We start from the raw sequence: 15,554 nt of genomic DNA, 5'->3' as shown, positions 1-15,554 counted from the left end.
TTGGTGATGGACAGAGAAGCCTTGTGTGCTGCTTCCATGGGGTTACAAAGAGTCAGACATGACTGAGCAACTGAACTGAACTGTTACTTACTTTATAATGTTGTGTTAGTTTATTCTGTACAGCAAAGTGAGCTAGCTATGTTTGCATATATCCCCTCTCTTCTGGATCCCTTTCCCATTTAGGTCAGCACACTAACTTTTAATTTCAAATTTTTAAGAAGCTGAGTTGGTAGTATGATATGATTTATTAAAATAAATAAAATGTATTTTCATTATTATTTAAGAGGGTAATTTATATAGCAACACAAAGAAAGGAAAATAAAGATATGCTTAATTGGGCCTGATAGATATTTTTTATTCATTGATGTATAGGAAATTCAGGAACTAATAGTAAAGGAGTGTATTAGGATAATCATCTCTTTGTCTGTTTACATATTTACTGGTAAAGTAGGTTTACAAATTTCAATAGACCTAATCTGTTTCAGTTTTAAATATTTACTATTGCCAATTAAGACTTTTGTCAGTCAAATGGTCACATAAAAGTGCATGTTAAATTCAGCCTTTGCTCATGCTTTAAGTGAAATTTATGAAGGAAAAAGTAACTTTCCTAATTGTTAAGCTATTTTGTTATTAGAGAGAAAGTGAGTACCCTAGTTCTTCTTTACCTGTCAAAGATGGACTATTATAAGTCTGAGTAATTAAAAAAAAAAAAAAAAGCAAAGAAGACAAGGCTCTAGAAAATGCATTAAGGGGAACCAATTATCTGCCAGAACATCTTGGATACTGGGTAGTTCACTATGTCAATAAAAACATAACCACATCTCAAAGAATTTTCTTTTATTACAGTGGTTACAAATCTATGTGAAAGACTTACACAGAATCAAAATATTCCTGCTATGTTTCTCTATTACCAGTCTGAGTTTTTTATACCATTTTTACTCTAATTACTCCAAAATAGTAGGCAAGTTTGGGATCAAGTTAATTTCTACAAATTTGCTTTCCTCTAATATTTTGACTCTGATATGTCCTTCATGCCATGTTTACATAGATTTGAGAGTAAAAAAATTTACTATTCTAAAGTAATCTTTAAATTTTTACTTTATTTCATTCTTTACCCTTTTAATTACCACTGAAAATTCAGGTTGTATGGCAATACTGTTTTCATGGTATTTGAAGAGAGGAAAGTCTTTATATAAGAAGATGTCAGTTTGATTATCTGTTAATCTGAACTTAGAAAATAAAGCTTGCTTAAATATGTGTTGGAAGATCCTAAGAAATAAAAGCAATAGTAACAGGGTGAAGCTGTTCTGAATTTGTACCAATAGCTAACTTTTGTGCTGTCAGACTCAATATCAAAACAAAACAAACAACCCAATAAAAAAATGGACAGAAAATCTAAACAGACATTCTCCAAAGAAGACGTACTGGTGACCAAAAAGTGCATGAACAGTTGCCAATATCACTACATGTTAGACAAAAGCAAATCAAAACTACAATGAGATTATCACCTCACAGCAGTCAGAGTGGCCAACATCAAAAAGTCTACAAACAATAAATACTAGAAAGGGTGTGAAGAAAACAGAATCCTCCTACACTGTCAGTGGGAATACAAACTGGCACAGTCACTATGGAGAACAGCATGGTGATTTCTTCAAACACTAAAAATAGAGCTACCATATGATCCAGCAACTTCACTCCTGGGAATTTATAGAGAAAAGCATACTTAGTAAAGACACATGCACTCCAAAATTTATTACAGCACTGTTTACAATAGGCAGGACATGATGGCAGCCTATATGCCAACTGAGAGGAGAATGGATAAAGAAGATGTGATACGTACATGCAATGGAATACTACCCCGCCACAAAAGAATGAAATGATGCCATTTGCAGCACCCTGGATGAACCTAGAGACTATCATACTATGTGAAATGTCAGACAGAAACTTATATGTACACCCGTGGCCGATTCATGTCAATGTGTGGCAAAACCAATACAGTATTGTAAAGCAAAAAAAAAAAAAAAAGAAACATATGTGGAATCTTAAAACGTGATACAAATGAACTTATTTACAGAACAGAAACAGACTCACAGACATAGAAAACACAGTATAATGACCAAAGTGGAAAACTGAGAGTGAAGCATACGTTAGGAGTTTGAGATTAATATATCACATGATTATATGTAAAGTAGATAATCGACAAGGACCTACTGTACATCACAGAACACTCTACTCAATACTTGCAGTAATCTAAATAGGGAAATAATCTGAAAGAAAAAATGGATATATGTATATGTATTGGACTCCAGTAATGTTGCCCGGGAAATTTCATGGACAGAGAGGACTGGCGGGCTACAGTCCCTGGAGTCGCAGAGTTGAACATGACTGGGCACACAGCACATGCATGTGTATATGTATAACTGAATCACTTTGTTGTACACCTGAAACTACCACTGTATTTTAAATCAATTACACTCCAATATAAAGTTAAAAAATACAATAGTGAAGTAAAAGTTGCTTGGTCATCATGTCTGACTCTTTGCAACCCCATGGACTGTACAGTCTATGGAATTCTCCAGGCCAGAATACTGGAATGGGTAGCCATTCTCATCTCCAGGGGATCTTCCCAACCAAAAGATTGAATCCAGGTCTCTCACCTTTCAGGCAGATTCTTTGCCAGCTGACCATAGGGAAGCACAAAAATACAATAATATCTGTAATGATTAAATGAACAGGTTAAATGTTGGAATTATAGCTTTTGCAGATAATTCTCATAATTTTGTGTTCTTACATTTAACATTTGACATTTCTCCCAAGAATCATTTGGAAAGTAAATAAGTTTTTATATAATTCTGAAATATACAATTAAACTGATTATCAACATATGTCCCTTTGTAGTATTCAATAGATAAAGCAAAAATTGTAAGTAATTGAGAACTGCCAATATATTTTATTAGGAAACACAATGCTATGAGACTTTCTATTTTGTTTTATTCTAAAAGTTATAATAAATAGTAAGAATAATTTTAGAATTTCATATACATTCAAAATTGTACATGATTTGCTACTTTTACTGTGTACTGTAGAGCATTAAAGGAATCTGTGGATATTAGTGATGCCTGCACAGTCTGTGTTATGTATTGTGGTCTATTCAAATCTCCTTGAGCTCAGAAAATAATTTTGTTTTTGTTTTCTTTTTTTTTTTAGTTTTTTAATTTTTTTATTTTTAAAATCTTTAATTCTTACATGCATTCCCAAACATGAACCCCCTTCCCACCTCCCTCCCCATAACATCTCTGTGGGTCATCCCCATGCACCAGCCCCAAGCATGCTGTATCCTGCATCAGACATAGACTGGCGATTCAATTCTTACATGATAGTATACATGTTAGAATGCCATTCTCCCAAATCATCCCACCCTCTCCCTCTCCCTCTGATTCCAAAAGTCCATTATACACATCTGTGTCTTTTTTCCTGTCTTGCATACAGGGTCGTCATTGCCATCTTCCTAAATTCCATATATATGTGTTAGTATACTGTATTGGTGTTTTTCTTTCTGGCTTACTTCACTCTGTATAATCGGCTCCAGTTTCATCCATCTCATCAGAACTGATTCAAATGAATTCTTTTTTAACAGCTGAGTAATACTCCATTGTGTATATGTACCACAGCTTTCTTATCCATTCATCTGCTGATGGACATCTAGGTTGTTTCCATGTCCTGGCTATTATAAACAGTGCTGCGATGAACATTGGGGTACATGTGTCTCTTTCCATTCTGGTTTCCTCGGTGTGTATGCCCAGCGGTGGGATTGCTGGGTCACAAGGCAGTTCTATTTGCAATTTTTTAAGGAATCTCCACACTGTTCTCCATAGTGGCTGTACTAGTTTGCATTCCCACCAACAGTGTAGGAGGGTTCCCTTTTCTCCACACTCTCTCCAGCATTTATTGCTTGCAGATTTTTGGATCGCAGCCATTCTGACTGGCATGAAATGGTACCTCATTGTGGTTTTGATTTGCATTTCTCTAATAATGAGTGATGTTGAGCATCTTTTCATGTGTTTGTTAGCCATCCGTATGTCTTCTTTGGAGAAATGTCTATTTAGTTCTTTGGCCCATTTTTTGATTGGGTCGTTTATTTTTCTGGAATTGAGCTGCATAAGTTGCTTGTATATTTTTGAGATTAGTTGTTTGTCAGTTGCTTCATTTGTTATTATTTTCTCCCATTCAGAAGGCTGTCTTTTCACCTTGCTTATATTTTCCTTTGTTGTGCAGAAGCTTTTAATTTTAATTAGATCCCATTTGTTTATTTTTGCTTTTATTTCCAGAATTCTGGGAGGTGGATCATAGAGGATCCTGCTGTGATTTATGTCTGAGAGTGTTTTGCCTATGTTCTCCTCTAGGAGTTATATAGTTTCTGGTCTTACATTTAGATCTTTAATCAACATCTAAAAATCCAACAACACATTAAAAAGATCGTACACCATGACCAAGTGGGCTTTATCCCAGGGATGCAAGGATTCTTCAATATCCGCAAATCAATCAATGTAATTCACCACATTAACAAATTGAAAAATAAAAACCATATGATTATCTCAATAGATGCAGAGAAGGCCTTTGACAAAATTCAACATCCATTTATGATAAAAACTCTCCAGAAAGCAGGAATAGAAGGAACATATCTCAACATAATAAAAGCTATATATGACAAACCCACAGCAAACATTATCCTCAATGGTAAAAAATTGAAAGCATTTCCCCTAAAGTCAGGAACAAGACAAGGGTGTCCACTTTCACCGCTACTATTCAACATAGTTCTGGAAGTTTTGGCCACAGCAATCAGAGCAGAAAAAGAAATAAATGGAATCCAAATTGGAAAAGAAGAAGTAAAACTCTCACTGTTTGCAGATGACATGATCCTCTACATGGAAAACCCTAAAGACTCCACCAGAAAATTACTAGAGCTCATCAATGAATATAGTAAAGTTGCAAGATATAAAATCAACACACAGAAATCCCTTGCATTCCTATATACTAATAATGAGAACGTAGAAAAAGAAATCAAGGAATCAATTCCATTCACCATTGCAACGAAAAGAATAAAATACTTAGGAATATATCTACCTAAAGAAACTAAAGACCTATATATAGAAAACTATAAAACACTGATGAAAGAAATCAAAGAAGACACTAATAGATGGAGAAATATACCATCTTCATGGATCAGAAGAATCAATGTAGTGAAAATGAGTATACTACCCAAAGCAATTTACAAATTCAATGCAATCCCTATCAAGGTACCAGCCATATTTTCACAGAACTAGAACAAATAATTTCAAGATTTGTATGGAAATACAAAAAACCTCGAATTGCCAAAGCAATCTTGAGAAAGAATGGAACTGGAAGAATCAAGTTGCCTGACTTCAGGCTCTACTACAAAGCCACAGTCATCAAAACAGTATGGTACTGGCACGAAGACAGACATATAGATCAATGGAACAAAATAGAAAGCCCAGAGATAAATCCACACACATATGGACACCTTATCTTTGACAAAGGAGGCAAGAATACACAATGGAGTAAAGACAATCTCTTTAACAAGTGGTGCTGGGAACTGGTCAACCACTTGTAAAAGAATGAAACTAGATCACTTTCTAACACCGCACACAAAAATAAACTCAAAATGGATTAAAGATCTAAATGTTTTTGTTTTCTATAGAGAAAAAAAGTAGAGGGACAAAGCCTTTAAATTGTATTCCAAATGGTGGTGGCTTAGTGTTTTATTTTCAAAATGATTTCACTATTGTTACTCTGTGATAACACTATTTTGAAATTCTCTGATGCAATTTTTTTTTGGGGGGGGGATATCCTTGTGTGACAAACCTAGACAGTGTGCTGAAAAGCAGAGACATTACTCTTCCAACAAAGTTATGTATAGTCAAAGCTATTCTTTCCAGTGGTCACATACATTTGTGAGAGCTGGATTGTAAAGAAGGCAGAATGCCTAATAATTGATGTTTATGAACTGTGGTGCTATAGAAGACTCCTGAGAGTCCCTTGGGCAGCAAGGAGATCAAACCAGTCAATCTTAAGGGAAATCAACTCTGAATACTCATTAGAAGGATTAATGTTGAAGCTGAAGCTCCATTATTTTGGTCATCTGATGTGAACAGCCAACTCATTGAAAAAGTCCCTGATGCTGGGAAATATTGAGAGCAGAAAGAAAAGAGGGTGTCAGAAGATAAGATGGCTAGATAACATCACCAATGCAATGGACGGAAACTTGGGCAAACTTTGGGAGATGGTGAGGGACAGGGAGGCCTGGTCTGCCAACTGGCTGACTGAACAACAATCCTTGTGTGAAATTATAGTCACTGACCATAGAAACATCTTTTTTTTTTTTATCATCACTTATCCTTCTGCTCTACTAAGAAAAAGAGTGATTCCCATAAAACAAAATTATATACTAAATTTAATTTAAAAATTCAACTCCACTTTCGCTGAAGAATTCAGAAAAAAATTCATCTATCCATTCATTCATTCAAAGACATTTATTATAAGAGTATATTAAGCCAAGATCTCTGTTTGATACAAAGAAAACTGAGGTACAGCAAACAAGCAGCTTATATACAAGCTGTGATGACTTGTATATTCCACACTATAATGAAGGGTATAGAAGAGTTGCAAGTAACATGTGTGGTAGATCAAATAGCTGATACTTTTAGATTTCCAAGCACATTCTGTTTGTCTTCTTACTCCAATAAAATAAACCCTTTTTTATATGCAAAAAAAAAAAAAGTCAGTCCAGAAGGATTTGGGGAGATGAGTATAGGATTTTAGATTTAGATAGTAAACCAGGTCTGTTCAATCAATGTCCTTTTACTCTTGGCCTCACAGATAAATCCAGTTAGACTAGAGTCCTAAGGGGGTCATTCTCTGTGGTAACAGGGAAGATGAGTTCTTTCTGTTGTTGCTAAGTTGATTAAACATAAGCCTGCATCTGCTCGAGAACACATGTCTTACACATAACTATTTGCTTGAAAATAACAGTGACTCAGTAGCAATCAGAGCTGAAAGATGAAAAGAGACAAATAGTAATTCTGGTATTCTGATACCATTACTAAAGCCTGGATTCTGTAATTTCTGTGAAGATCAGCCTCTGTGTTTTTATGGTATAAGTTAATTTACCTTTGGCCTTAAGTTGTGTTGAGTTTATTTTACTTAGTTTCATTAACATGTAGAGAACAAAGAGGATATCTATATACGAAAGGATCACATGAGACTTCATGATGGATATATGATTTATTAACTGAACTCCTCGTCTGCACTAGTGCACTAGATGCTAAGTATCTAACATCACAGAATATCAGATGTGGTTCTACATCCATCAAATTTGTTGTGGTGGTGAAAGTGATAAAGAAGCACTTTTATTGTAGTGATGATCTTGGAGGACCTCAATCTTCAGTGGTTTAAAGCAGGGCATTGCTTTCCAGCCAGAGGTTGAGGCCAGATTATGGCAATGAGAGAGCCTAATCCTAGCTATTAGACCAGTGGACAGTGCCAAGCCACCGGTTCTTCAGCTTTGTGGAAAGTAATTCCCATAATGATGGAAAGTAGTAAAACAAGTAAAGTGTTTGTTAGAAAGGAAAAGAGTACAGTACATGTGGATAGCCACATGAGCAGGTTCAGAGAGAGTCACACACTCTTGGTGGTTTGAATCACTTTTATGGGACATTCCTTCCAGATTTCCTTTGATCAATCATTTTGATTTTCCTGGTCCTTAGGCCATACTTGTTATATCTCAGGAACCCCCCATGTGTGGGTGGTCATTTCTTACATAGCCAAGATGAATTCCTGTGAAGAGGCTATGGGTGGTTGACATCACTTATCATGAGGTGACATTCCTTTCCATCTTGACCTCCTTGAAGCCTTTCTGTGCATGTGTAGCTTGGGAGGTCTCTTTGACTTTGAGAAGGATATGTGGTCTTTTATCTCTTGTCTGCACAAGGAACACTCTCCTCCATCATATTACTTTTATGGAATTTCTGCTATTATGGAGTTTCTGTCAACAGAGGAGCAACTGTTTAGCCTGGAGTCCTGTCTATCTCCTGCTTCACTGCAACGTGACAAGGGCCATGGAGTAATAAATAGATGCTGAGGCTGAGATAAGGTAGTCAAGAAAGGCATCTCAGAAGAGGAAGTGTCATTCAAATGCAACCTGAAGAATGAGAAGAGATTGTGGAGGAGAGTTGAAGTGTGTGTGTGGGCAAATGATTACATAAAACAAAAGAAATGGAGTGTTTATTTCAATAAGGTCAACTTCTATGGGTTCAGACTTCTGAAATGTTTTTGAATGGAGGCCATACTTAGATCAGTATTGTCCAATTCTTTGCGACCCCATAGATTGTAGCCCACCAGTCTCCTCTGTCTATGCAGATTTTCTAGGCAAGAATACTGGAATAGGTCGCCATGCCCTCTTCCAGGGGATCTTTCCAACCCAGGGATGAAAGCCAGATCTCCCACATTGCACATTGTTTTACAATCTGAGCAGAGAAGCCAAGAACTCTGGACAATTCATGTCAATTAAGTGATTCTTAGATTCACTACATTAGAGTTTTCTCTGCTTTTAAATTAACTGATCTATTTATACACTTCAGTAAGTTCCTTTGTTTATGAGATATGAATTCTATGATAAATTAGGACTATTTCTTGGGGGGGTGGACTTCATTTTTCAAAGAACTGAAGGATTCTGTAAAATGGAAAACTGAATAGTTGTAAATTTCAAATACCTGCAATTTTCCCCATACCTCATTTAGCAGCTTAGATCTATTTCAAGCACATTTTAGTCAAATGCTTCACTTAGCTTTCAAACTAACACAGTTTTTCTGTAGCACTGAAACTCTTGTCAAATTCATTTCTGACTGCATCATTTGTGTTCATCTTAAGAATGATTGGAGAGAGAGAGAAAGGGAAAAAAAAGAGAAAAAAAGAAATAATACTTGGAACATTTGAGGAATGTCCTTGGGTGAACCCTTACTGGCATTTTTTCTGTCCTGCCTGGTTCTGCAGAGTAAGCAAGTTAATTCCTGCCTTGAAATCATTTTGTGAAAGGTTTACAACTTGACATCTGCTGAGTCATAACATCAAAATGGTTTTCCCAAGCTGATTGTAAGATAAATCAGGTTGACTCTTAGGTAGTAGCATTGATTCTGCATTAATCACGCAATTCCCTCTGCAATTTTTCTAAAGTGTATGAGCCTGTAATTTCTTCTAGAAAGATGTGGCTTTTAGAGATATGAATGTAACACTGCTAAACCTGTTTTTATAATTGCAAATTAAGTCTATATGTTTTAATTATTGTTGGTTGGTTTGCTTTACTTTGCTTTGGTTGATCTCCAAACTTTAGTATGCTAAAATTGTATTGTTTGAATTCTAATGTGTCTTACGTCATGAATACTGAAGACTTTAAGTTGATTATCTAAGTTAATTACATAAATGGTGATAGTAAGATTCTCTTTAGCTGCTGTGATGATAATATACTCCTGCTTTTTCACAGAAGGATAAACCTGGAATTTTGTTATAAATTCAACATTCATAAAAGTAACAAAGGCAAACCAATAGAAAATATTTCCTTCCAACAAGCAAACTACCTCTTAATATATAAGAAATGTTCTATTTTTAAAAGTCTAACACTTAATGTTATAGATTTTAAAACCACTTCCTTTGATCAAAGTAGAACACCTGTTAAGTTTTACCCTATTTATTTACTATTCTGATAATTACAGAATATTTGGAAACAAATCAAGATATAGAAAGTCACAAGAGATTGTCTCTTTTTCCATAAGAAAACAAGCCAAATAAACTATAGTTTTCTCTAAGCCCATCTGAAAAATCCAAATGCAAAGAAACCATGAAATGAACTTTAGAAAGTGATGAGTCATCTTTTGTAACAAAAAGAATCTGGACACATCTTTGGCAGAATGATGAGAATGAGGAATTTGATACTAACTGAAGTAGGAAGAAACCTGCTATTAAGATCTACATCTGGACTTGCATCCTACCTGTCTCCTGAGAAACCTGTATGCCGGTCAAGAAGCAAAACTTAGAACCAGACATGGAGCAACAGACTGGTTCAAAATTGGGAAAGGGATACATCAGGGCTGTATATTGTCACTCTGCTTATTTAACTTTCATGCACAGTGCATCATGTGAAATACCCACCTGGATAAAGCTCAAGCTGGAATCAAGATTTCTGAGAGAAATAGCAATAACCTCAGATATGCAGAAGATAACACCTCATGGCAGAAAGTGAAGAGGAACTAAAGAGCCTCTTGAAGAAGTTGAAAGAGGAGAGTGGAAAATCTGACTTGAAACTCAGCATTCAAAAAACTAAGAATTAAGATTATGGAATATGGCCCCATCAATTCAGTCACACTCAGTCGTGTCCTACTCTTTGAGGCCCCATGAATCGCAGCACACCAGGCCTCCCTGTCCATCACCAACTCCCGGAGTTCACTCAAACTTACATCCATCGAGTCGGTGATGCCATCCAGCCATCTCATCCTCTGTTGTCCCTTTTTCCTACTGCCCCCAATTCCTCCCATCATCAGAGTCATCCAATCAGCATCCAATGAATCAACTCTTCGCATGAGGTGGCCGAAGTACTGGAGTTTCAGCACTTCATGACAAATAGATGGGGAAACAATGGAAACAGTAGCAGACTTTATTGGGGGGGAGGCTCCAAAATCATTGCAGACAATAACTGCAGCCATGAAATTAAAAGATGCTTGCTCCTTGGAAAAGAGCTATGACAAATCTAGACAGAATATTTAAAAGTCAAAACTGTTGTTTTTCCAGTAGTCATGTATGGATGAGACAGTTGGACCATAAAGAAGACTGAGCATGAAAGAATTGATGCTTTTGAATTGTGGTGTTGGAAAAGACTCTTGACAGTCCCTTGGATTGTAAGGAGATCAAACCAGTCAATCCTAAAGGAAATGAACCCTGAACTTTCATTAGAAGGACAGATGCTGAAGCTGAAGTTCCAATACTTTGGCCACCTGATGTGAAGCATCAACTCATTAGAAAAGACCCTGATGCTGGGAAATATTGAAGGCAAAAGGAGAAGAGGGTGGCAGAAGATGAGATGGATGGTTAAATAACACCACAACTCAATGGATGAATGAATGAATTTGAACAAACTCTTGGAGATAGCGAAGGACAGGGAAGCCTAGTGTGCTGCAGGCCATGGGTTGCAAAGAGTCAAACACAACTTAGCAACTGAACAGAGAAGCAGCAGATTTTAAGGCAAAACAAACAAACAAACAAACAAACAAACAAGAAACCCTGGAAGCAAAAATAATTCTATCTTGGCAGGAAGGAGAGAGAATTTTTCCATAATTTGGAAAGCTAGCAGCTCAGCTGTAAAGTGCAAAGATACCTCCAGAATCTTACAAATTCTCATACCCCAAGCCTCATAGAAAGATAAGACATGGGATCAATCTCTAAACATAAAAAAGCAGTAATGAAAGGACACAAACTAAAGCCATGTTAACTAGATATGTTAAAAAAACCCAGGCCTAGCTTACTACAAATGAAATTAATTGAGTATGCAATTAAAGCAGCCTAACATGAGAAGGTACATTCTTTATTTCTAAATAAAAAGTGATTTATTTCTGTCTATATTGTTCTTTAAAATAAATGGCCATCATACAATAACAAAGTTACAAAATTCACAAACAGACAAAAACTAAGGGAGAGAGAAAGAGAAGTCCATAGTGAAGAGAGGAAAGTCATAAAAGTAGATATAGAGATGCTCAAATATTAAAATTATAATTCAGGGATTTCATGATACCTGTCATTTACAAAACCTTCTGGAACTTTTTTTAAAAAGTAACTTTACAGTATATAAATTCAACAAAATTGGCAAAAAAATAAAATAACTGCCAAAATACTAAAGGATAGAACTGAAAATGTGGGAAGCATATAAATATATAGGGCATTTTAGCAGAGATAAGGAGTCTTAAAATGAATAAAATGGGAATGTTGCAAGTGTTGCAGTATAGAAAAGAATTAAAGAATTTGAAAATAAAGCAATAGAAATTTTAACTTAAAGAGAAAAAAATGAGAAAAAATAGAACAGAGTATCTAAGATCTGTAGGAATTCATGTGATCTAAGATGCCTGCAGAAGGAAATGAAAATGAATTGGAACTGACAACATATTTCAAGAGATAACGGCTATGAACATTCCAAAGTAAGGAAACAACATCATGGATAAATTGCCAAATTATTATATTGAATAAAAAGCTACATACACACACACACACAAATATAGAACCAGCTGTATTATTTTGTTTCCATAAACTTTAAGAACATGAAACTAAATGATGATCATCAAAGGCAAGAAGTTGCTGCAATATAAAGGACATGGAAGAGAGAAAAGGGGGTGCGAGTGAACTTACACTGGTGATGAAAACATCCTATCTTGTTTCTGTAGAATTACAAGGTCGTGTAGAATTGGTCAACCTAACTGAGTTGAACACCAAGGACTGGTGTAAATATATGTAATACATATATGTAAATAGGAAATCATAAAAGTTTTACTTAAAATGGAGTTGGGGAGGCCTGAAAGAGGACCTGTGATGCATATACCTTCCCTCACAGCTTATATTAATTCTGAACAGAAAGACACTATACTTTCCAAGCAGGAGGAAGGACTATTTTCTCTTTGGCCAGCAGTAGTTCAAGCAAAGAGGAACCATCACCATCCCAAATTCTCACTTTCCTCAAATGCACTTCTGTTCAAAGTAGTCACTTCTGACTTTTTTTTTTTTCTATAAAGTGACGATGTGCTCTTTTTTCTCTGAATTTGCCAGTGGTTTGCCATAGTATGCACGTCTCAGATTACATTTCTTCTGTCATTTGCAAACAAAGCCACTTTTGCTGGTAAAGTAACTGGCCATTTTATTTTTAAGCTTGACAAAATATAAATAAACAGTTTGTAGTACAATCATTTAAGAACTATCATGGGAAACCCCGTCTCTTGTACTTCATTTTTAATACCGGTACATATTACACTAGTTCAGAGCAGTTCAGTTCAGTCTCTCAGTCATTTCCGACTCTTTGCGACCCCATGAATCGCAGCATGCCAGGCCTCCCTGTCCATCACCAACTCCTGGAGTTCTCTCAAACTCAGGTCCATCTGTCGATGATGCCATCCAGCCATCTCATCCTCTGGTGTCCCCTTCTCCTCCTGCCCCCAATCCCTCCCAGCATCAGGGTCTTTTCCAATGAGTCAACTCTTTGCATGAGGTGGCCAAAGTATTGGAGTTTCAGCCTCAGTATCAGTCCTTCCAATGAACACCCAGGACTGATCTCCTTTAGGATGGACTGGTTGGATCTCCTTGCAGTAGAAGGGACTGTCAAGAGTCTTCTCCAACACCACAGTTCAAAAGCATCAATTTCTCTGCACTCAGCTTTCCTCACAGTCCAACTCTCACCTCCATACATGACTACTGGAAAAAACCGTAGCCTTGACTAGACAGATGTTTGTTGGCAAAGTAATGTCTTTGCTGTTCAATATGCTATCTAGGTTGGTCATAACTTTCCTTCCAAGGAATAAGGGTCTTTTAATATCATGGCTGCAATCATCATCTTCAGTGATTTTGGAGCCCCCCAAAATAAAGTCTGACACTGTTTCCCCATCTATCTGCCATGAAGTGATGAGACCAGATGCCATGATCTTTGTTTTTTGAATGTTGAGCTTTAAGCCAAATTTTTCACTCTCCTCTTTCACTTTCATCAAGTGGCTTCTTAGTTCCTCTCCACTTTCTGCTATAAGGGTGGTGTCCTCTGCATATCTGAGGTTATTGATATTTCTCCCGGCAATCTTGATTCCAGCTTGTGCTTCATCCACTCTGGCATTTTGCATGATGTGTTCTGAATATAAGTTAAACAATCAGGATGACACTGTCCAGCCTTGCCATACTCCTTTTCCAATTTGGAACCAGTCTGTTCATCCATCCAAGAGTTTATGTTCAGTTGCAAACAGTTCTAACTGTTTCTTCTCGACCTGCATACAGGTTCTGGGGAGGTAGGTTAGATGGTCTGGTATTCCTATCTTTTTAAGAATTGTTCACACTTTGCTGTGACATAGTCAGAGGCTTTAGTGTAATCAATGAAGCAGAAGTCGATGTTTGTTTGTTTTTTTTTTTTTTCCCTAGAACTCTCTTGCTTTATCTATGATCCACCAGATGTTGGCAATTTGATCTCTGGTTCCTTTGCCTTTTCCAAATCCACCTTGAACATCTGGAAGTTCTTGGTTCACATACTGTTGAAGCCCAGATTGAAGGATTTTGAATATTACCTTGCAAGCATGTAAAATGAGTGCAATTGTATGGTAGTTTGAATATTCTTTAGCAGTACTATTCTTTGGGATTGAAATGAGTGGATCATATTAGTTAAAAAGAACAAAGCTAGAACTTTAATTTCATTAGACATAAAATTTAATTAGACTTAAATAAATAAGGCCAGTGGAAACATTATGAAAACTATAAAATACTTCTCAAAATAAGAGTTTCTGTAACAAGTTAGAACTTTTAAACTAAACATTTCATTCTTCTGCTCTGCTTTCATGATAGGAGTATACTTCCCCATCGCTTGATTTGGAAAGTTAGTCAATAGGATTTTAGAAATGATGAGAACAGAGTGTTGATAAGTGCTTTCATTACTGAAGTATGTCAAAATTGGTACACTGAAAAGCAATTTTCAGGAATTTTGCATGTTAGCTGCCAAACACAACCATTATTCAAAAATAGTAAAAAATAAAAACAAAAGTTAGATACTCAAATCTCATCATTTCCTAAATTTTATACCTCTATACACTTGAGATTATTCACAGCTACTAAATCTATACGATGGGAATTCTATATAAGGATGTGCTATTCTACGTCTCTTAGCAACTCTGCATTTGAACACATATTTTGCACTGTCATGGTGGAAATAGTCTTAAGAGATAAGACAAAAATAACTATATTGTAAACAACTAATTTCCTTGGATGGTGTTTATGCAGAGAAGAATTAACATAGGAAAACCTGCTTGCAAGTTTCAGCCTTGGCTAGTATCTGGGAAGCTGACTCTAGAATTTCTACCTTTCTCAGAACTGAGAAGAGTACTTAACTGTGCCTAGCATGTGCAAACAGTGCGCTTTATGTTGAACATCTGCTTTTGCTCTGGGGGCCAGGAAACTTGGTACATGCTAAGCAGAGGGTGTTTATGTGAATTTCTCCTAATTAAAGTCTTGGACACTGACTTTCAAATATGCTTTGTTAGTAGATAATGCTTCACACACACTAGCACTAATGATGCTAGAGAAATTAAGTATGCCCTGTGTGTTACCACAGGGAGAAGACACTTGGAAGCTTGGGCCTGGTTGCCCTGTACTTTGCCCCATGCAACTTCATGCTTTACTGGATTTATTCTTTGTCATTTTGATGTAATAAATCCTATGCTGATTCTTGTGAGTCTTTCTAATAAATCACTGAACCTGGGTGT

This window comes from Ovis canadensis, chromosome 11 (genome assembly GCF_042477335.2).
Source record: "Ovis canadensis isolate MfBH-ARS-UI-01 breed Bighorn chromosome 11, ARS-UI_OviCan_v2, whole genome shotgun sequence".
NCBI lineage: Eukaryota > Metazoa > Chordata > Mammalia > Artiodactyla > Bovidae > Ovis > Ovis canadensis.
The sequence above is the reverse complement of the archived record's forward strand: the minus strand, read 5'-3'. Positions refer to the sequence as shown.